Here is a 27786-nt window from a genome sequence, read left to right on the forward strand (position 1 = left end):
TCGTCGATTCTAAAAGAACGAACCCGTCGCAAAGTGGGTTGGGAGAATACGTCCTGCAGAACGTCTTTGAGCGCTGCAGCTCTTCGGAAGAACAAAAACGAGTGAAAATGGAAAAAATGTGCACGATAAAATGAGAACCCTGCTCTGCAACTCGTCGTCTTCGTATATGGTGCGTTCTAAGTCGAATTCAACACTCTATACCGACTGCTCGTGGCCGTTGATCTACCTCTGCTTTTTTTTTTCCGTCGTTTGTGGCAAGTCTGTGAGATCTATAAGTGGTTGTGGCACAAATTTCATACATCATATGAACTGCTTCGAAAGTGATCGACCAAAACCAAGGTAACCTAGCTGTATTTTTTCTCTAACACACCTCTCGTTCAATCTTGATGTCTGTTTTGATGCCCTAACGAATCGTAAACTTTGGAATGTCAAAACTGAACATGCCTCTGCCACTTCGTTACCTGAGTAGCTTCATTTTTCGTGCCCTAAATATCATCTCTCGGAACAGATGTTTACTTTGGAGATTCAGGCACGTTGTTGTAATCCAAGTTTTTTAAACCTTAAGCAGACTCCCCCTGAAGAGGTGTAGGGGAAAAAAGGAACCTATTCCCGGAGCACAACGTCCATAAAGATGAAGAAACGATGATAACTAGGATGACAACACTTATACCCCTTCTATCTAGGAAGATAACCCAAGAAAATGCACCTTAACCTTTGATGATTCAACTTACCATGAACATGGTAAAAACCACACCCAAAATCGAGGAGATACATGCACAATGACCACAAGGGAACGTGCTACCTCACTTAGATGTCTATTCTTGCATTCAGCAACCCCATTTTGATGTGGGGGTGTTGATATAATTAGTTAGTGTATGATGCTATGGTCAGCAAGGTAAGAAGGGAATGCTCCACCAAGTACTCGGTCCCATTATCTGTATAAAGGATTTTGACTGTAGCCCTAAACTGAGCTCCTCATATTATGAAAGTTTTGGAAACACAAGAAAACATCATCACTCTTTTGGTGAAGTAAACCTTTTTGGTTCTATTGCATAAATGTAACAAACCATCTATGACCCATGGAATAAATTTTAGTCGAAATAGTCAAACTTTCAACCGAAATGCTTGCATTTTTGAAAAAGCGAGACGAAACTTCCAACATTTTGTCCCAAAATTTCTGTCGAAATGACATGAAATTTTGGTACTGGCTGAAACGGTACCTTCTCAGTTATAAAAGTGCATCTTTTCAAGTGGAACCTGCAAAATTCCGTAGGTTATGCTTGTTCTACCAGTGCTGTTTTGAGGTCTTCCCATCATCTTTGCTTATTTCTTTTGGATTCTACCCTGATTTGAGCTGATTGACGACTTCTTTGCATTCTAACTCCACTCTTGCTCCTCCATTGTTAGGTTTTTGTGAATCAAACAAGGTGAGTTAACAAAGTTTTTCATTTTTTATTTTTGTTTTGTTTATGCCTCAAACAACTTACATTGCTTTCAAATTAAAGTATGTTTAGTCTAGAGTGTTGATTTATGATTACGTGAAGTTAAAAATTAATTTTTGGATATTGCTACAATTTTTTTTTTTAAATTATTTTCTAAAATATGTATATCCCTAAAATACACATGTATTCACTCATATGAGTTTCAAATTGATGAATGTGAGACACCAGCATTGGATGTATGTTGTGATGGTGTTAAATCAGATTTCTTCTTGTTAATTATTAATTTTTTTTTTAAATATTAAAATGTTTTCAAAAATTATTTAAATATTAAAAAAAATACTCATTAAGTTCTGTTATATACTTAAAAAGTAGATTATTTATAGAAGCATGTATGTAATTTTTTGGTGCAATGCTTTTTAAGAAACTTAGTCTGTATTTCTTGTATGAGACACTCTCTTTAATAGATGTTAGACATAGCTTGGCAACACGGGAGGCCACTGACATTTGATAAGAAGAATAGTGAGTTCCCCTGGAAGACACCATCTTTTGTGGCTACGTAACTGTTGCTACCAGTTTACGACAAGGCTTGGAAGCGGCAAAAGTTTGTATCTTTATCCCCCTGCTTTGCAGGAGAGGCTGTTTCTGAATCTCAAACTGCAACTTATAGGTTGCAATAGTTTGACTTTATTTTTTTGCCAAGTCTTGCCACTGGGTTTAGAATAGGAGCTCTTGAAGTATTACTATTGCCCCACTGATCCGTTACATGTATTCTCTTTTAACCTTTGTTTATACAATTCATCATTTCCTTCAAATTTAGTTCCTGAACTGACCTCTTCTTAGAGTAATTCCTGATTATGTCTGTATGTTGTTAGTTTTTCTTTTAAGGCTTGACTTGGCCCTATGTTTGTAAGTTACCACTGTTATTGTTATTTGATCTATTTACCATCAAGGTGGGTTCAGAGGTGAACCTGTTAGGGTATTTTACCCAGGCTCTGCTTCGACATAGGCTGATAGGCCGTTACATTGCTTAAACCTGTGACCAGAATAGGCCTTGGGTTGGGTTAGTTAAAACCAAAGCCTAGTGGAAAATTAAGGGGTCCATATGTGTTGTTCTTACACTGCATGCGTAGTTGTCCATTATATATTTCATGCTGTATCTGTTTGCAGTCATCTATTCATTCCAATTTCTGTATTTATTTGTCAACCATATATTTTTTTTTTGATGAGCAACCATTTGTCAACCATATTATTCTGTACTATTCTTCTGTCTCGTTCCCTTTCTTCTGTTTCTGGCTGTTAATGTGCTAGTCTGCTTGCAAAATCTAGTATGGTGGTGGCCCACCACTATTGGATTGTGACTGCTGCATTGATTGCCTCATGGATGGAGTGCACACTACAGTTCGTGCTAAGGACTACAGGGAGTGAAGAGCACCTATGAAGGACCTTGCAGATGCTGCACTTTTTGGAATGGGTCTAGAATGAACTCTCTAATATGTTTCTAGAACATGGCAGCTTCTTTGTATTTGCTTATTCTTGGCAGAAAACTTTTGGCCTACTTGTCATCTTTTTATATGTATATTTTTTGGATGAATAAATAATTGTAGTAAGACAGAGAACAAAAAAAAAAAAAAAAAAAAAAAGCGAAATGAACAATAAAGGGGGGGGGGGGGGAGGGAGAACCCGCAAGAGGGAGAAACTCTCAAGGGGGAGCAATAAAAGAGCAATTGAGCCCCTAGGAGCTAACAATAAACCTATTCCTAGGGGTATCAACAACAGGGAGGAGGGGGAAGGAGAGCAATCTAGAGGACACATCAAAATAGATGGCATTCCAAATAACATCCATAAATTGAGATTTGGAAGTCCATCTTCTAAAGTTACGCTCCCACCAAATGTGGTGGATGTTGGCACTAAAGACTAGCTTGCCTATGTGGTCGCATATGGATCAGTCGGCAAAGTTCCTCAAGAACCAAGACCAATCACGAACAAACCCAAATGAGTGTCTTGAACGGGGCCAAATAGAAGCTGTAGCTCTTCCCTAAAGGGGATGGGTAAAGGGGCAAGAAAATAAAAGGTAGTCAGTGTCTTAAGAACAGTTCCAACATATGGTACAGTTAGGGTTAGCGGGGATGTGGCGGCTAATGAGGAAGGATTGGGTTGGGAGAGCAAAATTGAGGGCTTTCCAAAGGGTGTTGACTTTGAACCAGACCAAGGGGGACCAGGGGACCGAGGGGGAAGGGGAGCAGACAAGGGTCTAGGCGGAGGAAGCGGTAAAGGATTTAGATGAGAAAGGGACCCAAATGGTGGTGTCACAGGGAAGGTTGTGGATAGGGGGCAGAGCATTCCAGATTTGTGTGAGACAGGGGGTGGGGGAGGGGGGATCAGGACCTGTCAATGATGAAGGTGTCAAGGGTGGCGGACTTAGGGATACAAGAATCATATAGCGTACCGAGGCAAGGAAGGTGTAGAGAACGCCCAAAGGATGCCAGGGGTCAAGCTAAAAAATAGTGGAGGATCCTTGAGAAATTTGGATAGAGATTGCAGGGAGAGCTCTACGATGAAGGAGTAAGATCTTCCTCTAGATCCAGGAAGGGTTTGAGGGGTATGCTGCCATCCAAAAAGAGTCATTCTTGAGGAGGTAAGAATAGACCCAGGACACCCAAATAGAATCTTGCTTGGAAGCAATTTTCCTGATGAGCTTGAGGAGACAGGCTAGGTTAATGTCTAGGATACGACGAATACCCAAGCCTCCCTTGGATTTGGGATGGTAGATTGCGTCCCAAGAAACATGGTGGAGGAAGCGGGAGGATTCTTGGCCTTTCCAGAGAAAAGCAAAGAAGAGAGCTTCCATGGACCGGATGATGGATTTGGGAATGGAGAAAATTTCGCACCAATAAAGATATGAAGATTGGAGGGCGGATTGGATGAGCACCACTCTCCCCGCGAAGGATAAGAGCTTTCCCTTCTGAAGATGGAGGTTTTTCCGTATGTGATCGAGCATAGGAGAGCAGTGGTGGCAAGTGAGCCTACTAGGAATAAGGTGTAAACCTAGATAGGTCTAAAGCCCGAGACCCGTAAGAGGGAGGAACGGACGGTGTCCAAGACTCATGAGAGAAAGAGAGAAGATTTGCTGAGGTTGTCGCGAAGACCGGAGAGGGCTTTAAAGGAGGAGAGAGAGGAGAGAATGGAAGAGATGGAAAGGTGGTCAGCTTTGGAGAAGATCATGAGATTAGGTGTTGAGGTTTGAGGATCTACACTTAGGGATAGGAGAGATTAGGTGTTGATCCGTTTTGGATTGGAGGATGTGGGAGAGAACTTCGAGCCCTAGAGTGAACAAATAAGGGGAGAGGGGGCATCCTTGACGGATTCCAACCCGAGAGGGGAAATATCCAGCGGGGGAGCCATTGGTGATGTTGGAGAAGTGGGGGGGGGGGGGTGGAGATGCAAACCTAAATCTAGTGGACAAAGGAAGGGGGGAAGCCCATGGCTTCATTGATGAAGTCCTAACGGATGGAATCAAAGGCTTTATGGAGGTCCACTTTCAATAGGGCAGCCGGGGAGTGGGAGGACCTATCGAAACCTTGGACAATCTCCGCACAAAGAAGGATATTGTTTGAGATGCTGCGGCCAGAAATGAGGGCAGATTGGTTGGAGCTTACCAGCAAAGGAATGACCTTCTTGATCCAATTGGCAAGAATTTTGGAGATGAATTTGTAAATGACGTTGCAGAGGGAGATAGGGCAGAAGTCCAAAAGGGAGGAGGCACTAGGCTTCTTAGGGATAAGGAAAATGAAAGTTTGGTTGATGGAGGAAAGCTGGGAGGGATTGAGGAAAACTATGGATGGCATGGACGAGATCGTCCTTAATGAGGTCCCAAGAAGCCAGGAAGAATCCCATGCTAAAGCCATCAAGACCAAGGGCACGATTGGCTTTGTGGGAGTGGATTGCGGAAAGGACTTCCTTATGGGAAGGGATAGAGTGGAGAGAAGATAAAGCGGAATGGGGGACAAATTTGTTGAGGAGGGATGGGGGAAGGGGAATCCAGGGGGGATGGAGGAAGGGGCAAGGAGGTTGGAGAAGAAAGAAACAATCTTTGACCCGATCTCGGGGAGTTCGGTGATCCGGGAGCCATCCCTAGAAAGGAGACAGGGAATGGAGTTGAAATTCAGGCGACCTTTAAGGGATCGGTGGAAATAGGCAGTGTTGGCATCCTTAAGGTCGAGCCACTTAATTCTTGCCTTTTGATGAAGGAAGCTTTCCTCCTGGGCAGAGAGAGAGGAGAGGGAGAGAGATCTTTCTTCCTCAGCAAGGGAAGGGTCAGAGGGGTTGCCCTGGAGAAGGTGTTGGATCCTAGAGAGATCGGAACGGCAGGAAGAAACTCTAGAAGAGATATTGCCGAAGGTGGAGGAGTTCCAAGAACGGAGGGCAACCTTAGTGTTTCTCAACTTTCAGGCAAAAGCAATGAGGGGGAGGGAATTATAGTGAACCGGCTGATTCCAGGCCACAGAGATGGTGGGGAGCAAAGAAGGGTTGGAAGCCCACATATCGAAGAATTTGAAGGGCTTGGGGCCGGGGGAGGGGGGATCGAAAATATGGAAGATGCAGGGGGAGTGATCAGAGAGGCTAGGAGGGGGAAAGGAGGCATGGGAGGCAGGGAATGAAGAAAGCCAGGATTCATTGACCACAAAACTGTTAAGCTTGGAGGCAATACGGGCATCTCCTATCCTACGGTTTTGCCAAGTAAGAAGATGGTCTAACCAGCGAAGATCAGAGAGGCCCGTATCCTCGAGGCAGGAATTTAAGTCGTTCACAGCCTCTTGGTCCGGAAGGTTCCCACCCACCCTTTCGTGAAAGAACCGAACAATATTGAAATCACCTCCAATTCCCCAGGGGAAACCCTCCGTGGAAGGGGCAAGAGAGCGGAGATCATTCCAGAGAGAGGAGCGATCGGCAGCTCGGTTAAATCCATAAATGATAGTGAGGAAAATGGGGGAGGACGAGATGGGAGAAGAGATCCGGAGGTGCATGAGCTGAGAGGAAGAGGAAAGAAGATTGAGATGAAATCTAGAAGGATCCAACTGCGCCCATTGGGGGTAAGATTAGAGTTAGAGAGGAAGGACCAAGAGGGAGCTATAGACCTGGCAATCAAAAGGGCGTTATCACAGTGAATGTGGGTTTCAAGGATAGCACAAATGGAGGCTTTTGCATTTTGAGTGGCCAACTTAACTTTGGCTTGCTTGGAGAGGGCATTTAACCCCCTAACATTCCAAATGATGATGTTTGACATAATAACTAATGGGATAAGGGAGTGGCTTCAATATTGCTGTTGGGGTTAATGGCAACCTTAGGGGAGAGGGGAGGGGACACAATAGGCCAAGGATGAAGGGGAAAATTGGGTGTCTCGCACAAAGGGGAATGGAGGGGAGAAGGAGTTTCAAAGAGATTTGGGTCAATGGAGGAGTCAGAGTTTGGGGTAGAAGGGAAAAACTGGGGACTTTCCTCTTGATTAACCAGCTTGGTACTGGGAGAGGAAGAAGAAAAAGCGGTTGGGGTGGTCTTTTTATGTTGTTTGGTTCATTTATGTAAGCTGTTACAGTGGCTACGCAGAAAAAATGTAAATTCCCCATGTGAAATATATGTGGGGCCTACAGCTTCTATTAGATGCCCTTCATGGATTGCGGTTGCCAGAGCAAGCTGCCGGAGCTAAGCGTCTGTTGGTTCCCGAGAGTCTCTGGCTCTTCTTCTATGATTGCTCTAATGCTGTGAAATGTGATGACATAGTTGGTTGCTCAACTTTTCCAGCAGATTCGGAAACTTGTGTTCAATGTAGAGTAGAGCTAACAGAGGTGGCATACTACGAGGATAGCCTCTGGTAGTTTCAAAGATCTTCAGAAATTTGGAGCTAATATGGCTGTAAGGCTGTTCAATGGCTTGACTTTTATGTCAATGCTATGGGGCATACAAACTTAAACACCGTCAGAATCATGAGAAGTTAGTTCTCGGGAAGAGTATTGCCCGTATCCTGGCTGTAAGTATTACTTATTGCCATCTTCATGGTTGACGAAGTGGAGAAATTATATCACTGCTAGTGGCAAGAATATCTTGTTGTCTGCTGAACTGGAAGGTTTGGAGGGTGTGTTTGATATGCTTAAATGCGAAAAGGTAAGTCACTTGTGCAGGAATCTTTCTTGTACACAGCATTTCAGTAAATATTCGAGTGTCCAAAATGCTGATCAAACCTTGCTGCACGATTTGAATTCAAGTTGATTATTTTTCTCAAAGCCCAAGAATTGGGGCCTATTTTAATATCTTATCATAGACCTGAAGGTTTTCTATTTAAAATCTTTTGAAGGCTGGGCTGACTAACAATGAGATGATTTTCAGTCGGCAGTAGTGAGGATGAGGGTTCTTGTGAAAGTTTATATATAAGGAGTACCTTATTCACTACCTCGAATCCTATGTAATTCCAAGGATATATGAATCAAATGGTTGAGGTACATCAGCTACTCAGCACAATTTCTTTCATCTGTCTCCATTCCTTTTTCTCATTCTCTTCTTCGCTAATATTCCTTTCCTCTATTAGAATCATATTTATTTTCTAACTTGGTATTAGAGCAGACCGAGCTCATTTTTTTCTGCACGCCACTCCTCAGAACCCCTTCCTCACTAGAGGCTATATTATATAAGATACCATATGTAGAATACCCAAAGTTCCATTCTCCAAGACAAGACATAATGGAGATAGTTTGGGAGCTGTAGAGCTTGAATGAAGGCCTGGAAGATGAGGTAGATTATTGCCAGCACCTCGATTCTTGCTTTCACTCATCCCTTATCGTACCATAATTTGGAATGACTCCTTGCTTGTGTGAGTTGCTCAGCAATTCTCCTTCAAACCGCTAGGGTAGTGAGTTGGCATGGTTTGGGAGTGCAACTCAATCTCTTGCAGTCTCCCATGTGCCACCAGTTGCTGTTTGTTGAAGATTTGAATTATTTGAGTGCTCTTTGTTGTTATGGAATGAAGATAAGGTGTAAAAGGTGTCTTTGACTAAGATATTTCCAATGAACTGCTGTTCATTTTGCTTGCTGGTGATGTTTTGGTTGATGGTTTTCTTTGGGTAGAGTATACTCCCCATTTGCTTATGATGTTGCTTTGGTCTCTTCATTTGTTAATTATGTGCACTGCACATAATGAGTCTGAGTTTATTGGGGATAGATTGAAGCGTCGACTAGCAGTTTGGGTGGTACATACCTTGTATGATATTTGTTAAGCACCCAGATCCAACTTAAGAATGGCCCTTCTCCTCTCACACTCACAGTCCTTAAACAATCTTAGAAAATCACAGCCAACACCAAACATGATTAGCTTAATGTAATAATAATAGTAGTTGTATTACTACTTAATTCAAGAGCAAAACAGAATAAGCAAACCCAGTAGTAGACCTCCTACAGCTACCTGAGAGCAAGGGACGAACTTCTGGCAAGGGTGAACCCATTGTGCAAAATTTTGCTCCATGACGCCATTTCACCACCTAGCGAAACCCCCGAAACCCGGTGAAATTTTGCCCCCAGTTTTTTTTTTTTTTTTGGGGGGGGGATTTGGGGTCATTTTGGGCTGGTTTTTGGTGTCTAGTCTAATTTGAGGCCAATAAACTCATTGGGAGTGTTACTTATGTCTAAAACCTAATCTAAAGGGGTGTTCTTGATCGGCAAATGCTTGCCTGTATGCGGGTGAAACTGAAGTCTGGAACATGAATTTAAACAAATGTAAGTGTGCAAATGATGCAAGAGAACACAAAGATTTTCATTAAATTGCAAGAAAAAAGGAACAAGTGATCCCATCATCTCAATACCATACAAAAGTATATATAATATATCATGTACAACAGTAGTATATGTATACAACTGTAGACAAGTACATAGTGATCCCATCATCTCAATACCTAATATTGTACCTCGGTGGATCCATCCCTTGCTGATTCTCCATTGTACTATATATCATTTTCTCCCCCAACATAAATACATACCAACCCCAGGATCCTCTGCTGAAGAGAGAGAAGCTATGGTTTGAGAGTTGAATTTTCACCCAAAATAGGCGGAACTTCAACTTTTGAGTGCCATATATAGCCGATAAATTGCTGATAGATAGGCAAGAAATTTTCTGGATGGCGAGACATCCCTGACATTTTTTAATTTCGTTTTTGCCAAGGGGTTTTGTGTTGCTACTTACTGAAACACCGAAATATCGCCAAGTTTCAGCAATATTCAGCAGCAACATTTCTCACTATGGGTGATGAACCCCATCCAAGGCTCCTTGTGATAGGTACGCCCGTAATTCTTCCCTCAATTCCTGTTTTTCTTGGGTTCTTCCATGTGTTGTGTTATCATACCCAACTTGGAATCCAGAGAAGACATCTGCCCCTTGAGTTTCTTTATGATTGCCTCCAGATCATCTACCCTGCTCTCCATTTGACTCCTGGCCACCCCTAGGATCAGAACAGCTCTTGTTAAGCACCCAGATTCAGCTTAACAATGGCGCTTCTCTCTCACACTCACAATCCTAAAAAATCTCAGAAAATAAAGCACAAGATTGAGTTAGCTTAATTAATAGTAATAGTTTTATTCATACTTAATTCAAGAGCAAAACAGAATAAGAAAACCCACCAGTAGAATCACGTCCTACAGCTAGCCGAGAGCAATAGCTCTTGCCTATAAGGCATACCTTGCAATTCCCCTTACAATGAAGATCTGCCTAACATCCTACCCTTCCCCAAAATAAATAGTAAACTAATTTCTAATGGATATTTCCCCTTTCCCCATCTTTCTAATTTAATTATTTCATTCCAGGACAGCAGCAATGATTTGAACTCGGATTGAGCCCCCATGGCCGGCCCCTAAAGTGGGCCCTGAGAACCACCTAAGCATGTTGGCCGAACCCACCCCAGGGGTATTTTGGTCATCTTTGTTTTCCGTTTAGGGCCCCAATATGGGTCTAGCTGGAATCCCCTTAATCCAAGGGTTATGGATTTTTTTTTAATTTTTTTATTTGGGTTAGTCGTTTGAGAGTTATAGTCCATTTTAATTTCTTGAGTTATCTTTTAGGAGTTTGTTTTGATTTGTCTTTTATTAGTAGAGTCCAATTCAAGGAGTCCAGGTCCTAATCTATAAAAGAACCCCACCTACAGTTCATGTCTTTAATTATTAGAATTTCAATCTAAGATGTTAGGTCAATAGTTGGATCCTTATGATCCTTATCAATTAAGGAATAAGAATATCCAATTTGTTGGAATTTGAAGAAATTATCGCTCAAACAGTATTATTCATTCATAGGCCCCAATAGGGTAGTTATAGTTACAATCTAAGTAAATTCCACTCTTGAGTAGGGAGAGAAAAACAAGTAAAAAAACCAATCCTAGACTTTAGGAAACCAATCTAACACCAAATAAGAAATCAATATAGAAAATATAAGAAAGCAAAAAAAGATAATTAAAAGAGGAGTCTTATTCCAATTAGGAAATTCAAAACACTCCCCCTCAAGTTAAGCATAAATATTGCATATGCCCAACTTGGTCAAAATAGGATAAAACATCTATCTAGGCAAACATTTGCAACTTGATCTTCAAACTTCATTATTGGCATATAGATTATGTTTGCCTCCAAGTTTCTTTGATGAAATATGGATAAACTTTTCACTTTCTTTGTCCTCATCTCCATCACAACTTTATGTCTCCCAGAAAGAATGCCTAAGAAAAAGGTAGAATCTTCAAATGTTGAGAAGACCAATTTTTGCTCCGGTTTGAGGCGAAATATATTTAAGGGGGTAAAAACTGCTAGGGTATAGCAATAAAAAAAAAAAAAAAAAAACTCTAGATCTGCTGCAATATTAGGTCTCCAAAGGGAAAATTTGCCAAGGTAAAAGACAATCTTCATAGGTAAGGGACAATCCCCTATGGTAAAAGAGAATTAGAGATCAAGTTATGCATAGGTCAAATGCCAAATCTACAGCAATGTTAGATCTCCAAAGTGGAAGATTGTGAAAATAAGAAGCAAATCTCCAAAGGTTATAGAGGTTAGGTTCTACATAGATCAAAGGGCAGATATATAGCAAGATCTCCAAAGTGGAAGATGCCAAGGCAAGAGACAAATTTCGAGGGTAACAGAGATTAAGTTCTGAGTAGCTCTGAAGAAAGGCACTCCAACAACAAATTGACTTACTATTGAGTCCATAAAATGTAGATAATATTTCTTGAAGTAGACATTGAATTGTAGACATCTTGAATCTCCCCCTCACATGCTTTGCATGTGACTATCAGCAAATTAGCCCAACTTAAAAGAATAATGGCAATATGGTAATAAAACCAGAATTTTTAAGGGTGTTTTGAGAAATTTAGAAAAAGAATGACTAATTCGTAAATGTCACAAAACTAAAATTGGAATGGCATGAATGTTATTAGGGAAAATCTCAAAAGAAGACATAAATCAAGGCTAAAGGGTAAACTTGAAAGGAAAGAACTTTTAATGACGACATGTAAATAATTTAGAAGGTATAAGTAATAATTAAAGTGAGATTCCTAAAAAACTTGAGAAGAATTAGTTAGGGAACCTAACATGTAGATGAAAAAAAAGGGAATGTAAAAGATGAAATAAGATTTTTACCAAAACAGGTGGAATAAGAGAAAGGACAAACACAATAACGTTAATAAGAAAATCAGAAAGAATTTTAGAAAAGGGACGATTGTCTTCCAATTGATCCTTCCAACTTATGTTTTTTTTTCTTTCAAAACAAATTCTCTTTCTTCTATGTTTCATTTTTTTTCCCAACCGACTTCCTCTTTTCACGTGGTTCCTCCCACCCCCACCTTTTTTCTTTAGGCTAAAGAAATTATCAAAAATAGAAAATAGGAACTGAAAGCTTTGAACATAGGCTTCCTTCTCTTTCCCCACCCCCCTTCTTCTTCTTCTTTTTCTTCTTTGAAGACATCAACAGATGGCAACGAAACAACAACGATTGCTCTGATACCATGTTGGAAGTTGAAGAAATTATTGCTTAGACGGTATTATTCATTCGTATGCCCCAATTGGGTATTTATAGTTACAATCTAAGTAAATTCCACTCTAAGTAGGAAGAGAAAGTAGGAAGAGAAAAACAAGTAAAAAAAAATTAATTCTAGACTTATTACGGAACTAATCTAACTCCAAATAAGAAACCAGTATAGAAAATATAAGAAAACAAAAAATATAATTAAAAGAGGAGTCTTATTCCAATTAGGAACCTCAATCATACTTCCAACCCAATGTGAGTCCAATTCTGTTCAAAGGCTATAAATAGCCGAGGAGTCTGTAGTTTTTCAGCTTTAATAATTAATAAAGTTGATTGAGTTGAGGATCAGGGTCTCCTTGTTTTTCTTTTGGGTGAATTGGGTCTCCTTGTTGGGTAGGCCCTGGTTGAGTAAAACTGTTCAAGATTCAGCGTCTTCTTCTTCAATCCAGCTGCTTACAAGGATCATCAAGCCACCATTCAAGCAAACACAGCATTCCAAGTAAGTCCAATATCTCCCCCAACCTCCTCTGTCCTGCGCAACCTTCCCCAACCCCCTGCCCCTGTGGCTGCATCAATCCAGCAGCACCTCTAGGCCCCGCGACAAACCCAGCCTCTTCCCCCACCCCTTTCTTCTTCCCTGCGGTACAGCATACCCCTCCCCTAAGTAAACCCTTAGTTTCCACCCCCTTAGCCTCCTCTTTCCCCATGCTAGGAACGCAATTCCCTCCTGGCCCTAACCCCATTCTCAGTTCCCCAGTTAAACTCAGTTTCTTAAGTCTAACAACTTCAGCTTATCTTCTTCTTTCTTTGAAATTCTGCAGAATTTTAAACTCTTAAATCTAAACTGTTCACACCTCTGACCTTGCCTAATAGTTCTGATCCATAAACAACCAGTTTTGGAATTACTAAAACACTAGGGGCAGATCTGTTCCTAGCTGCTACCCTAGCCAAAACCCCTTTCGAGCCCTAATTCTGATTCTGTTACAGATTTCAGATCTGAAATTCAAATTGCAACAAAATTCAGATCTGACTTTCAGTTATGGCAGGGTTTTCTGCACTTCGAATACCCTAAAACCTCATGATTCAGCCTCCCTATTTGCTAGATTTCCTGCGCAACCCTCAGATCTAGGGAAATTACTATAATACCCCTAGCGCTAGATCCGGGTTTACATCAAGCAATCTCTGTGAGATCTGATATCTTTCCCTTATTGCTGCATATGTGATCCCTTGCCTTTCTTTCTATTTTTTGGAGTATACACTTGTAAATCGCGATACAAGGGGCCTTTCACTATTTGATAATCACAGTTGGCAAATATCTCTGTAAAACTAGGGGAAACTAGTTTGCATTTTTAGTTCTATCAAGGTCCACACGTTGATGATCCAACTTTTTTGAAGTGGTGGCTGAAAACCCCACTGTCTGTGACTTCGCTGATTTTTACCATAAAACTGAGTAGTTAGAAGATCTATGGGAGAGGAGAATGCAGAAGAGATTTGGGCTATGGGTTACTGGGTGGTAGCTTATCAAATTCTTCTAGGATCATCACTATGAAGCAACATAACCGAAGCAGCTTGCATATTACAACATTGTGATCATTGTTTTGAAATGTATGGTCAATATAGGGACTTCCAGTTCAGCCCTGCAGATTAGGGCCTCAAAAGAGATTATTGCCAGCGCCTTCACTCTTGCTTTCAACCATCCCTTCCATCATTTGGAATGACTCTTTGCTTGCGTGAATTGCTTAGTCATTCTCTTTGAAACCCCTAGGGTAGTGAGATGGCATGGTTTGGGACTGCCATTCAATCAGGATCATCAAAATGAAGCAACATAACTGAAGCAGCTTTGCATATTACAAGATTGTGATTGGTGTTTTGAAATGTATGGTCAATATAGGGACTTCCAGTTCAACCCTGCAGGTTAGGGCCTCGAAGAGATTATTGCCAGTACATTCACTCTTGTTTCCAACCATCTGTTCCATAATTTGAAATCTTTGCTTGTGCGAATTGCTTAGTCATTCTCTTTAAAACCTCTAGGTAGTGAGATGGCATGGTTTGGGACTGCAACTCGATCTCTTACAACCTCCCAGGTGCTTCCAGTTTGCTGTTGGATGAAGAGTTTAATTATTTGAGTGTTATTTGCTGTTAAGGAATGAAGATAAGGGGTAAAAGTTTTCTTTGACTTAGATATTTTAATTGACTGCTGTTCATTTTTCTTGCTTGATGGTTTACTTAGATATTTTCAATTGACTGCTGTTCATTTTCAGTAGCTGTCCATTTGCTTTAGTTGTTGCTTTGGTTTCCTTGTTTGTTAAGTATGTGCACTGCACATCATGAGTGGGTTTGGGTCTGAGTTTATTGGGGATCTGTTGAAACTTTTGACTAGCAGTTTGGTTGGTACACACCCTAGTATGATATTTGTTAAGCACCTAGATCCAGCTTAACGTTGTCACTTCTCTCTTACACTCAGTCCTCAAAAAATCTTAGAAAATCACAGCAAACACCAAAATGAATTTGCTTAGAATAATAGTAATAGTTTTATTAATATTGAATTCAAGAGAAAAAAAGAATAAGCAAACCCAGCAGTAGAATAGCCTCCTACAGCTACCCAAGAGCAATAGTTCTCCCCTGCAAGGCACACCTTGCAATTTCCGTTATGATGAAGATCTGTCTAATATCCTACCCTTCCCCAAAATAAGTAGTAAACTAGTTTCCTAATAGATACTCCCTCCCCCCTCCCCCCTTCCCCCTCCCCCCAGGCTTTCTAATTTAATTATTTCCATTCCGGGACTGCAGCTATCTCTTTCAAATATTATTTCTTTCCCTTATTGTTGCACGTGTTCCCTTGCTTTTCTTTCTATTTTTGCGAGTGTACATTCGCAATATTAGGGGCCTCTCGATATTTGATAATTGCAATAGCCGCATATCTCTGTGGAACAAGGGGAAATTAGTTTGCATTATTAGTTCTGTCAAGGCTCGTGCGTTGACTGATCCAACTTTTTTGAACTGGTGGACTGAAAACCCCACTGTCCATGACTCTGCTGATTTTCCTCATGGAAACTGAGTAGTTGGGAGATCTATGAGAGAGGAGAATGCAGAAGAGATTCAGTACAATGGGTTATTGGGCAGAAGTCTATCAAATTCTTCTAGGACCATCAGTATGAAGCAAGGTGTTATGTGCCTAGGAAAACTTGCTCTCAACACCCATCTCACCACCTCAAAAAATTGAGATCTCACTCGAGATGGCTAGATCTCTAGCGAGATTTGGGAATTTTGGATGAGCCAACTCTACAGAATTTGAGGGCCCATCTCGGGGGTTTTAAGGCCTAGGTTGGGCTCAAACTTAGTAGTTAGCCTAACTGAGGACATCTGAACAGACTGGAGGCCTTAGATTTGTGAGAAAACTACCATAAGTATGAGTTTTGAGTCGACCTTAAGTTTGAAACCGAAATGCTGCAGGTTTGAACATGCAAGGTTATAAAACATGAAATATAGAACCTTCATGACATATAAAGGAAATGCAAGTATATCAAATTGTTGTAAGTTATAAGTTGAATGCAGCCCTATCCCCGATTACAACATCATCACCGAGAATAGCGATTCTACCGGTGACCGGCCCAGTAGGGCACCTTTGGGTGGAGCTTTCTCGATCCTCTATCTGACTTGAATGAAGAAAGACAAAACTCTTCTTTATATACACAACACAATTTGAAGTAATAGAGTTAGGAGTTTGAGTCCAGGTTGGGAGTTTGGTCTATTAGAGAATCTTTATTGTTTGTGTTTTTAGTCCCATATCGGGGGAACATTGTACTTGCTCATTCATAATTATTATTATAAATAAAGCCTTGCTATGTCACACACATGGTATATCGCCGACATAGGGCGATATATCACCATGTTGCCGGTGGGCGACATAAATCCCCCATCCGAAATGACATAGGAAATAAGTTGATGATATATCGCCAAGAAATCGGTGATATATCGTTAGACATTGTCGATATAATGAAATGTCAGTCGAATTTTCGACCAAATTTCAATTAGATTTTTCATACTTTCTCTCTCCTCTCTAAACTTCTCTAGAGCATCTCTCTCCTATTTCTTGCACTTTTCTTTGTATTTTGCTCCGATCTTTGACATCTACGAATACATCTTGCTTCGTTATTGCTTTGGATTTCGTGTTATTTACGTCGATCAAGAGGGATTTCACACAGATTTGCGAGTTTTTTCGTCTCGTAGGTAGCCATTCTTCTCTAACTAATTTTTGACAAAATGTATGCCATAATGTTGTTGGATGGTTATGAAATTAAAGTATGTTGAATACCATGAGCCGATTTGTGAGATCACGAGTTGGAATTTTCTTTTGCAAAGTAATTTATTTTACATTGAAAATGCTTATTTTTTAAGTGATATATCTGTTGTATGATGATAGAAAAAACATATATGGAACTCCATGAGCCGATCTAGGGACTCACAGAGTCGAAATATTTTTCCACCAATAAATTTTATTTTTCAAAATTATAAAATATTAATAAAAATATAAATAATTGTAAGAAAATGGAGAAAATAGGGGAAAATGGGGAAAAAGGTTTTGAAAATTATGGAATAATTATGTAAGTATTTCTCAAGTGTTGCCCATGTGGCTTCATCGTTGGTTTGATATGGTAGCATATTCTTTTGCCGAAAAAATTGTAAAAATTTATTTTATATTTAAGAATAAAATGAAGAATTGCTGGTTATACACTTATACTTAGGTACATCATACATGATTGTTTATTGTGTAGAGAAAATTATTTTGGTGTTGTTCAGTGACTTATGTAATAATTTTGAATGCAATAGTCATAATGTTTGCTAGTGGGAGTCAGAGGGGAGCTGATTCTTCATAGGGTGGACGGGGACAAAGCCGTGAGCTACCTTCTCCACTTCGTGTAATATTCCTTTAGAGAGGGGGCCTGATTGCATCGAATAGATGGGAATTGACATAACTACTGATTTTGCAAGAGTAACTCTTCCAGCCATGGAAAGAGAACTTACCTCCAGCCAGTGAGTCATTGCTTAACTTTCTCCAATATTTGCTTATAATTCTCCTTCTTAATCTTTCCATTCCAAATTTGAACTCCAAGGTACCGACCAATATCTTCTGTTTGCGTAAATCCACTTGCCTAGGTAATTTCTTTCACTCGCTCTCTGTTAGTATTTATTGAGAAGAAAATTATTGTTTTTGGGATGCTTACTTTGCTGCCAGAAGCTTCGCAAAAATCGTCCAGACACCTATTAATAATTTCAATTTGTTGCATCAAGGCTTCCGAGAAAAGTATAACATCATCTGCAAACATTAGGTGAGATACATTTGGGCTAGATCTTCCCACTTTAATTGGTTTCCACCTATTATCAGAGACCGCATCTTGAATAAGTACCTCAAGATATGGTACACTGCATGTAGATGTGAACAGTAAGGATCATGCATGTATTAACTAATAAGGTTAATTATGAAGGTGATATTGGGTCTGGTATGTGATAGATTAATCAGCTTTCCAACTAGTTTTTTATAGATGGTCTTATCAACTGGTTCTCCTTCCTTTGCCTTCAAATGCTGATTTGGTTCTACTAGGATCTGAACAAGTCTATACCCTAGATCCTAGTCTCTTCTAGTAAGTCCAATGTGTAATTTCTTTGAGATAAAGAAACACCATTTGCTGAATATGCCAATTCCAGCCCAAGAAAATACCTAAGCTGCCCATGTTTTTTTTATCTTAGACTCTATCCCCAAGAAGGCCTTCAAGGCTGAGATTTCTTCCTCACTACTTCCTATGATCACTATGTCATCCACATACACTAGAAGAACTGTAATATGAGAATCATCACATTTAACAAATAGGGTATGGTCTGCATTACTTTGCTTGTAGCCATAGGAGACCATAGCCTTATGAAACATCCCAAACCAAGCCCTAAGGGACTACTTACAATGCTCTGTTCAATTTGTACACTTTCTCATATGTTTTAGGACTAGAATATCTAGGGGGAACATCCACCTACACTTCTTCCAGAAGCTCTCCATGTAGGAAAAAATTATTGACACCCAATTGTTGAAGATTCCACCCTTGGTTCACAACACATAAGAGAACGGTCCAAACTATAGTCATCTTGGCAACTAAAGCAAATGCTACTAGTAGTTGAGGTCATAAGTCTGAGTGAAGCCTTTGGCTACCAGTCTCATTGCTTCCATCTGCTTTATGCTTAATTATAAACACCCACTTGCACCCAATAGTCTACTTCCCTACTAGCAAAGACACAACTCCCACTTTTTTTTTCTTCTCTTTTCCAAGGCTTGCATTTTATCATCCATCGCCTTTTTTCAGTTTGTGAGACATTGCCTCCTGCTAGGAGTTAGGAATAGAGGTGGAGGATAAAGAGGAAATAAAGCTCTGAAACTTTGGGGATAGGGACTGCTATGAAACATGATTAGAGATTAGATGTTTAGTGCATGTGTGGCTGTTTTCCCAAAGCAATAGGTAGATCTAGGATAGAAACAAACTCACGAGGAGGAATTGCTTCTTCAGGACTAGGAGTCGGTGCTTCCAACTAGCTCAGTTCAGAAGTGGGTTTCATCTTCCTTTGGTAGTTCTTCAAAGGCTTGTGCTCCCCCCTGCACATCATCCACCAACTATTCCTACCCAGTCACTCCATCTTCCAAAGAAGAATCTGTCAAAGGGAACTTACTAGTAGGAACCTTAGGAGAAATCTCAAGAAATACTGAAGCTTCTTCACTAATACTCTCCCCCTGAAGAAGAGGAGGGGAATAGAAAGGAACCTGCTCCTGAAAAACCACATCTATAGAGAAAAAAACTTACGAGATTTAATGTGATAACATTTATAGCTCTTTCGTGTAGGTGGATAACCTAAGAAGATACATTGTAACTCACGAGGATCAAGCTTACCATGGCTATGATGGTAACAAACAAAAGCAATGCATCCAGAGGCCTTAGGTGGGACTGTAAAGTTGTCGATGCCTAAAAGAACCTCAAAAAAGACAGCGCTGGTCCAGGACTGACGAAGGCATTCAATTAATTAGATAGGTTGCAATCTGATTGGCATCACCTTAAAAATGAGGAAGCACATTTATTGTGAACTTAAGGGATGTGCCACCTCTAGGAGATGTCTAATTTTGTGGTCAACCACCTCATTTTGGAGAGGAGTATTCAAACAAGCTGGTTTGATGGATAATCCCATGAGCAACAAAATAGGAGGGAAAAGGCCTACTTGAGTATTCAATCCCATTATCAGGCTTGAGAATTTTCACAACACCACCAAACTGGGTCCTAATCATATTATTGAAATTTTGAAAATAGGAAAAAAATTCACTTTTATGATGAAGAAGATACACCCAAGTAGTTTTAGTGCAACAGTCAATAAAAGACAGAAACCAACGAGGACCAGAAACAAACATAATCCGAGAAGGACCGCACACATCAAAATGAATAATAGAAAATGACACTTTACTACGATTATCAGAAATAGGGTAAACATGTTTAGTTTGCTTGGCTAAAGTGCAAGCATTACAATGAAAGTAATTCAAATTACATCTTTTAACTAAGTTTGGAAATAATTTGGTCAAAACAGATAAAGGAAGGTGGCCAAGCCTATTATGCCATTGTAACAAAGATGAAAGTGCAGGAGAGGACCGTAGAAAAAACTAATGGTGATCCTTCCAACAATTAGAGCAAAAAAAAAAAAAAAAAAAAAAAATTGTTTGGACCTTAAGCCCAAGAGGTAACATCCAAGACCCATTTGAATTTTAATTTGAAATGGGCTTTGACAAGTTGGTATTGGTCTCAAAGCCGCTCCAACCCAAAACCAAACCATTAGTTAACTCGAACCACAACCACACCAGAGCGAAACCATTATTTTGCAAATGGTCCATGCTTGGGCTTGGTGTTTTCCTGCTTGTAACTGTTGAGTCCCAAACCGAACTGTTGACACCTCTCGTACTGTGGTTGAAGGGCTGCTTCAATAGCTTGGGACAAAATTAGAGACAGTTATACAACTGTACTTGGAAAACAATCAACATAGCTCATAATCCGGCGCATGACAAGACCAAGCATGTGGAGATCGATAAGCACTTCATCAAAGAAAAGATTGAGGCTAGATTGATTGAGATTACGTTTGTTACCTCTGACAATCAATGAGCTGATATTCTTATGAAAAGCTTGAGTACTAGAAGTTTCAGTAAGCAAAGTTGGGCATGATAAATATCGATGTTCCAACTTGAGGGGGAGTGTTGTAATGCAGCAGTATATTAGAGGTAGTATTAGTAATTTAGTCTTACTTATTAAGGGTAGAATTGTCTTGTCATGATCTTTTATTAGTACAAGTAAGACCCTATTGTGTCTCGTAGACACAAGTAAGGATTTCCACAAATCTTACAAGAGAGTCCTTCAATTTCTTGAGATGTAGGGCTAGGGCTAAGCTTTATTGGGGTGCTCTTGCCCTAAGAGAAGGTTCAAGGTCTCAAATGGGTGAATTGGGCTTATATTGATGGCCTTTGAGTGCCTTAGCCCAACCCCCAACGGATAATATTTACTCTAGAGGATAATATTTAAAATCCTCATAGCTGTGAAATGGCATATGATTAACAAGACAAAGGAGATGATTTCATGTTTAGGAAGTGCCTCCTTTTATTCGTGGATACCATTGCAATTTTAAGACAGTATAATCATCTGGAGAAGTCCAGTCGGACAATACCGGCTCATCCAGTCCTCTCTCAGACCATGTACAACTCTCAAATCAATAGAGATGTTTACATAACCATAATCTTCACCCACCTTTTTACTGATTTGACCGTTTCCACCCCATTTGAATTCCTGCTTTTACTCTCATGTGGAGTGAATTTGGGATGTATTTTCTCGCAACTTGTCAAGAAATGGGATGCCAGCGCTTGAGAAAGGAAAAAGGATTTGGTTTTTCTTTGGTTTGGTTATTTTAGTTTTTATTGGTATGTGGTTTACTTAGTGATTGTTATTTAATCTAGACAAATGGTATTATCTTAATGGTTAGAAATCAAATGAAGTAAAGAAATGGAAATAGTATAAAGGCATTTTGGTCATAAAAATGACAATATTTCTTTAGCTAATTTTTCTAGATACCATAGGGGAAGCAAATGTCTTTTTTTTTTTTTTTTTTTTAATTTGAGGGGGGGGGGGGGGACTAAAAATGGCTCAAGTCAAAGCGGTCCAATGAAAATTATCCAAATTGAAAATATATTTTTGATTTTATGTAATGAATTATTATTTATTGTTGTTTTTAGTTCTTGATCCTAGGGCGCGTTTGGTAGGGCCAAGGAACAGTTTTTAGCGTTCTTTCGTTCTCAGAACACTGAAGAACGTCAAAAAATGGTTGGTAAATGGGTCGTTCTTTTGTTTTCAAGAAACAAACCGGTCCAATTTTCGTGTACTTTTTGCTAAACAACTTTGAGTTATTTCGTTATTCTCAAAAACAAAAAGCACATTAAAATTGCATCAAATAAGGACACTCAACCCAAACTTCATTCACACGCAACTTCTAACTCCTTTTGGCCTTTATAAGATTTGTTTTTTTTTTAAAGTCTTTATCGTCTCAAGGGTTCTCAACTAAACAGTCAAAATTTTGCTCATACCACCGTTCATTGATAAAAATGCTAGAAAGCGATTTTCGCAAAGAACATCATTTTCTTTGGGGGGGGGGGGTGGTGGTAGAATAAGCGATGTGTATACTCAATCATATGAAAATTGAATAAGTTCAAATGTTTTAATGGATAATTTTAAGAGATATTCCTCCCCTGGGGAAAAAAGGCAGAGAGTTTGGTTTTCAGTAACAAATGGGCTTTTACCATTTAAAATAATCAATGGGCTCATGAAGCCCACACTGGCAGGCTCTTAAACCCGCAGTCCAGTTTATCACCAAAATTCTGGAAATTGAGACGAGAAACCTAGCATAGATTAGGGTTTGTGGTCATTTAAAAGGGTGACTTCATTTCTTCATCGGCTGCCCCCATGAGTTAGAGAGAAGCACCATTTCAATGTTAGCGCAGCAGTAGCAACAATGGTAGCTCAGCGAGCTCTTCGTTTAATTTATTTATTAGGCTTAAACCATCTGTATACAAGATTTCATGAGTTGGGGTTTTCTCGTTGCTGTGTTGTGAAGGTACTGGTTTGGGAGTCACATTGATTTGAGATGGGGTTTTTCATGAGTTGTTTCTCGGTTTCCCCTCTCTGTTCTCTTTAGTTTGGCTTTTGGGGGGTTTGGAAGTGAGTGAGGCATGGCAATCGAACCTTTGCTTCTCTTTTGTTCTTCCTTGCATTGATTGGTAATTTTAGTTTTTTTGTTTTACCTTTTTAAGTTATTTTGTTAAGACTGGGAACCGGTGTTTACCGTTTGTCTCCTTTTTTCAATCTATGTTTATCGTTGGTGGGATTCAGGGTGCTGACAATAATATGACTTTCCAGATTTTGGTTTTCTTGTTGAAGTTGATTTATTTGGAAAAAAAATCTGTACTTTCTTGCTCACATCTACAGGTTTTCTGCTTCACTGATTTTTAATGCTATTGCCTGATTTTTGTTCATTTCTGATTATGTATATCCACACAAAGCTTCAAAGGCCTTCCCGACATGGAGGCTTTCTCGGTCTCTTATCCCCTTTAGGTCTCCGTTGGTATAGGAAAGTTTTTTCATTGGGATAATTCTTCTTTAGAGTGTTTTCTTTTATTATTTTTTATTCCCTATCTTCATTTGTACATGTTATCTTCATTAATGTGTTAGATTTCTTTTTGGTTGGCCTAGTTAGATGTGTATTCCCCTCCTCATTTTAACAACATGGTAGGCCAAGTGCTTGGAACTTATTCAAGTCCACCACTCGGCTCATCTGTGGCTTTTTTTATCCTTGCTATTGAAATGGATAATTTTCTCATTATGGCGAGCAGTCATGGGAAGAACTAGGCTTGTGTTTTGGTTTTGTAGGTAGTGGGGATGACGTGGGGGAGGTCCCTTTTTACTAGTTATTTGGGACTCTTGGTTTCGGCTCTCTATTTTGGGCTTGAGGAACTTGGCTACTCTAGGTGTCATTAGTGGTTGTTGTCTCAAATTTTGTAGGCTGGAACAAACTCCTCCCAAAATAAATCTCTTCGGTTGGTGTCCTCTCACACACCCCGGCCCAAATACACAATAAGAGAGCGAAATCAATGATGACAATTCACAATCATCAATCATTCAGGTATGCTATTCTAAGTAACAATGAACATTCAAGAACACGACTATGGGTCAGCAAAGGAAACAAAGATTTCAGGTGTTTTGTGTACGATCGAAACTGCAAAACAAAAATTGGTGTTCAGCAGTAGAAAACCAAGCATATGGGGTTTAAATGTCAGATTAAGCTCAAAGTAATCTGAACCACATATGCTTCCATAATTCTTTAATACAATGACTCCATAAAAACAGAGATCTAAAAAAATAATAAAAGCTAGTAACAATTATAAAGAACAAAACTAATAATAAAAGTTAATAACAATTATAAAGAACAAAACTATGTACAGACAAGAAGTAAATAACAATTAGCAAACCCTATGTAGTGGAGAGTTTTACTCATAGGCGTAACCCAGATCAAATTTCACCCCCGGGGTTGTTCCTTTATCAGAATCTAGAAGTGAACAGTAAGTCAACAACCCGAAGTGAACAATTAGCAAACCCGATTCAGGTTGTTGATTTTACTGTTCACTTCTGAATTTTGACTGAGGAACAACCCTGTGGGTGAAATATGATCTGAGTTAAGCCTATGAGTAAAACTCTCCACTACATAGGGGTGAAATTTGATTTGGGTTAAGCCTATGAGTAAAACTCTCCACTACATAGGGTTTGCTAATTGTTATTTACTTCTTGTCTGTACATAGGAAAAAAATGGTGTTGCTTCTAGCTTGCGTATTGAGGCAGTGTGCCTAATTGCCTATTACTGCCCCTTCTTTTTTAAATTCCCTGACATTTTTCTTTTCTGGGTGGTTGTCACTGAAATTTCTTGTTCTGTGCTGATTTTCTGTTTTACAGATCTTCAGGCTATGGGGCAAGTCTGCTTTTTTGTAGACATCTGCATGGCAACAGGCTTTAAGACGCAAAGATTCACTTGATTTAGGAGATGCTGGTTGAAGGATATAATTTTATGAGATGTTGTAACATGCAGTTGCCTATGTCATTTGCGACCTTTTCATGCTCCAGTTAAAACATGGCAATCAAATTCAGACCAGCTGAGAAGTTATGCAAATCTCTTCTTAGTCTATGCTACTCCCGTGTACCCTCTGCCACCCTTCACTTGATTCCTGCCTCACAAACACTAGAAGAATCAGTCAAGGCTGCAGTTGTAGCAGAGTCATATGAACAAATTCCCAACCTATTGTCCATCCCCACAACTATTCCACCACAACTGAAGTGTAATCCTTTCTCCTTCCTGTCTTCTTTCCCTGATGACCTCAGAATCGAAGTCATTGATAAAATTCTCCAGTCCTTTCTCCATCTTAGACCACGCTCTTGTCCAAAAACTGCTAATCAGTATCTTCTGTCTTACACGCTTGCAAACCCAGATGCCCTTCCCATTGGCCTTGCAGTCATTCAATGCATTCTTCGTTCTGGCTGCACCCCAGTTCCCCAAACCCACCTCTCCTTATCATCAAGATGGGTTGACCACCGCAAAACCAAATCTGTTGTGGATATCTTGAATGAGATGCAATCAATTGGGTACTGCCCCGATTGCAACACATGTAATTACCTACTTTCATCCCTCTGTGCTGTTGATCAATCAGCAGAGGCAATTGAGGTTTTGCAGGGCATGGAGTGGGTTGGATGCAATCCTGATTCGGAGGAGCTATGGGACAGTTATTGGGGCCATGTGTAAGGCCGGTAAAACTGGTCATGTAGCTGAGCTGGTGAGAGAAATGGTTATAAAATTTGGGTTGATGCCGAGGCAAGGGACAATAATTAAGACAGTTGCAGCAATGAGATCAAACAAGGAGATAGTTAGAGCCATTGAGATGATTGAGCTGTTGGACAAAGAGGGTTGCAGTGTTGGTTCTGAAGCTTTTGAGATGGTGGTTAAGGGATGTTTAGAGAGGAGAGAGTTTATTTTGGCTGGAAAAGTGGTGCTGAAAATGGCCGAGCAGGGATTTATACCTTACATCAGAGTCAGGCAAAGGGTGGTTGAAGGGCTTGCTAGTGTGGGTGAAGGGGCCCTTGCCTCTGGTGTGAGACAAAGGTTTGCAGATTTGAATTTCTAGCTCCTAAGCACTACTTGCTAAAGAAGCTCAATTACAATCACGCAATGCGAAGCTTATAAAGGCTGGCCCATATCTATCTGCCATGGTAGTTGACCAAGAATTGGCAAAGCACCAGAAGGTTCAGGTGCCAACCTCCCGTTGCTTTTGTGACTATTGGCCTTGACTCCCCTTTGGCTGTAGAGCAAGATTAGGGCAACAATAATTGTGACTGCTTGTATTAGAAAACCAACCAACTCCATCGTTTGATTCTGGGAGACTTTTTTTTTTTTTGGTAAACAACAATCTTATTCAAAGCAGGTGTTTTATATTGATTAAACCTTAACCCTTTATTTATGCTTAGATATACCTACGTGTTGTGTTTTATGGGCCCTGAGGAGGTTTCACTTAATTCGGTACTTGATAAATAATTATAGTTAATTCAACCTCATTCTACCTAAAATTATAATTTAATTAAGGGTAATTTTCATGGACCCTGAGGTTTGGTTCAGATCACTTTTAGTCCAATTTAAGTTTTCTTTTGCATATGGCTCTCCTGTGGTTTTAAAAAATAATTAAATAAGGGCACACTTAACAAAAATAGGTAGTTTAATAAATTTTGTGACAAAAATACCCTTGTGCCCTTTGGACTTCTTTTTATTATTTTAATTTATTAAAATATATACCATCAAAATAAATAAATAAATATCTTTAAAGCAAACTAATTCCCTCACAAAAACAATGGAGTTTGAAAACAAAGAACAGTTGCAGAAGAACATTGCTCTGTAACTTCACAACCGGAAGAAGACAAATGGTCTGCTTTAAATCCATCATGTGTCTCTTCAATTTAAGTTTTCATCTTGCATGCTTAGAATACAGATTTTGTTATAAAATTGAAGCGAAAACCCTCATGGTTCTCATTTAGTGTGGATGATGTAATCGCTGATTTTCCTTTTAAGATCTAATAATAATAAGCGGAGTTTATTAGATTTTTGGTCGATCGATATTCAAATTCTTTGATCTTTTGCATCGGAGTATTGCATGAAATTTGAGGGATGAAAGATAACCCATGTCCTCCTCAGATGTCTAGATTTTTCACAAATTTGTTTATAATGATTCCGTCCTGTAGGGAGTAAATAGTGGATTCTGGGTGATGGCCTAGTAGTTGAAGCTTTAACATTTTAAGACTGTCACATTTATAAGGCAGATACTGTGTTCCCATCATTCTGTAAAGTGTATATAGGAAGAAATTTGAAACCCAAACAATAAGCTCAGAGAAGAAGACTCAAAGGTACAGTCTGGATCTTGGTAGGAGTGTTTTTCAACCTTCGTTTTGTCTCAGATTCGAATTTTGAATTTTGAATCCTGCGTAAAAGAATTCATGAAGGAATGAAATTTGAAGAATTAAAACATGGTTGGTTCGTCCAGACCGGCTGCACGGGTTCCGTTCGAACCTAGAAACAGGTCGGGTTAACTGAAGGGATTTTTATTTGCGGCAGCAGCTGCCTGGTGCTGCCGACGACGGAGATATTGCCACGTTTACAAAAAGTAATCCAACGGGGTTCCATCAAAAAGCAGGGATTTCATTGTAAATATAAATTTTTATTTTTACATCCAATAGTTTTAGAAGTTTGTAAATTTACAAAATAGAACCCTCTGTCTACTCAAGTCCGATGATTTTCCTTGCTTCGCCCAAACTGGAGATTAGCATGTCTCGGTCACTGAAATCATCCAGCAACGGAGCACGGCTTCATCCTCTGCACCTTCTTAGGCACCGTTTACGTTCCACGGCGATCTGGAAATTGTATCTACTCGTCTCCGAATCGGCGACTCACTTATTTGGAAGGTGAACCCACAAAGAGATTCAGTACTGCAAATGAACAAAGATGATTAAACCCCACTACTGGATACAAGAAAGAGAACATCAAGTCTAAAATGCAAGTCGAAGTGCACTCCTTCAAAATGCAAATCAAGGTGCCAAACATATTCAAATTCCATTTAAATCTTAACCATTAAAATGAACAGTGAAAATGAGGAATTACAGAGAGGCGAGA

At 39.7% G+C, this 27786-nt stretch overlaps 1 pseudogene across 1 annotated transcript; it reads left to right on the forward strand.

Annotated features, from left to right (window-relative positions):
• Positions 1–26144, forward strand: LOC149008848 (pentatricopeptide repeat-containing protein At1g06270 pseudogene; annotated as a pseudogene). Its single transcript, XR_016174371.1, has 2 exons — positions 1–339; positions 24537–26144. The product of XR_016174371.1 is annotated as a pentatricopeptide repeat-containing protein At1g06270 pseudogene (transcript).
• Positions 26145–27786: the final 1642 nt, after the last annotated feature.

The sequence above is a fragment of the Hakea prostrata genome, chromosome 7 (assembly GCF_041222555.1).
Source record: "Hakea prostrata isolate BN-2017 chromosome 7, UWA_Hpros_2, whole genome shotgun sequence".
Classification (NCBI taxonomy): Eukaryota; Viridiplantae; Streptophyta; class Magnoliopsida; order Proteales; family Proteaceae; genus Hakea; species Hakea prostrata.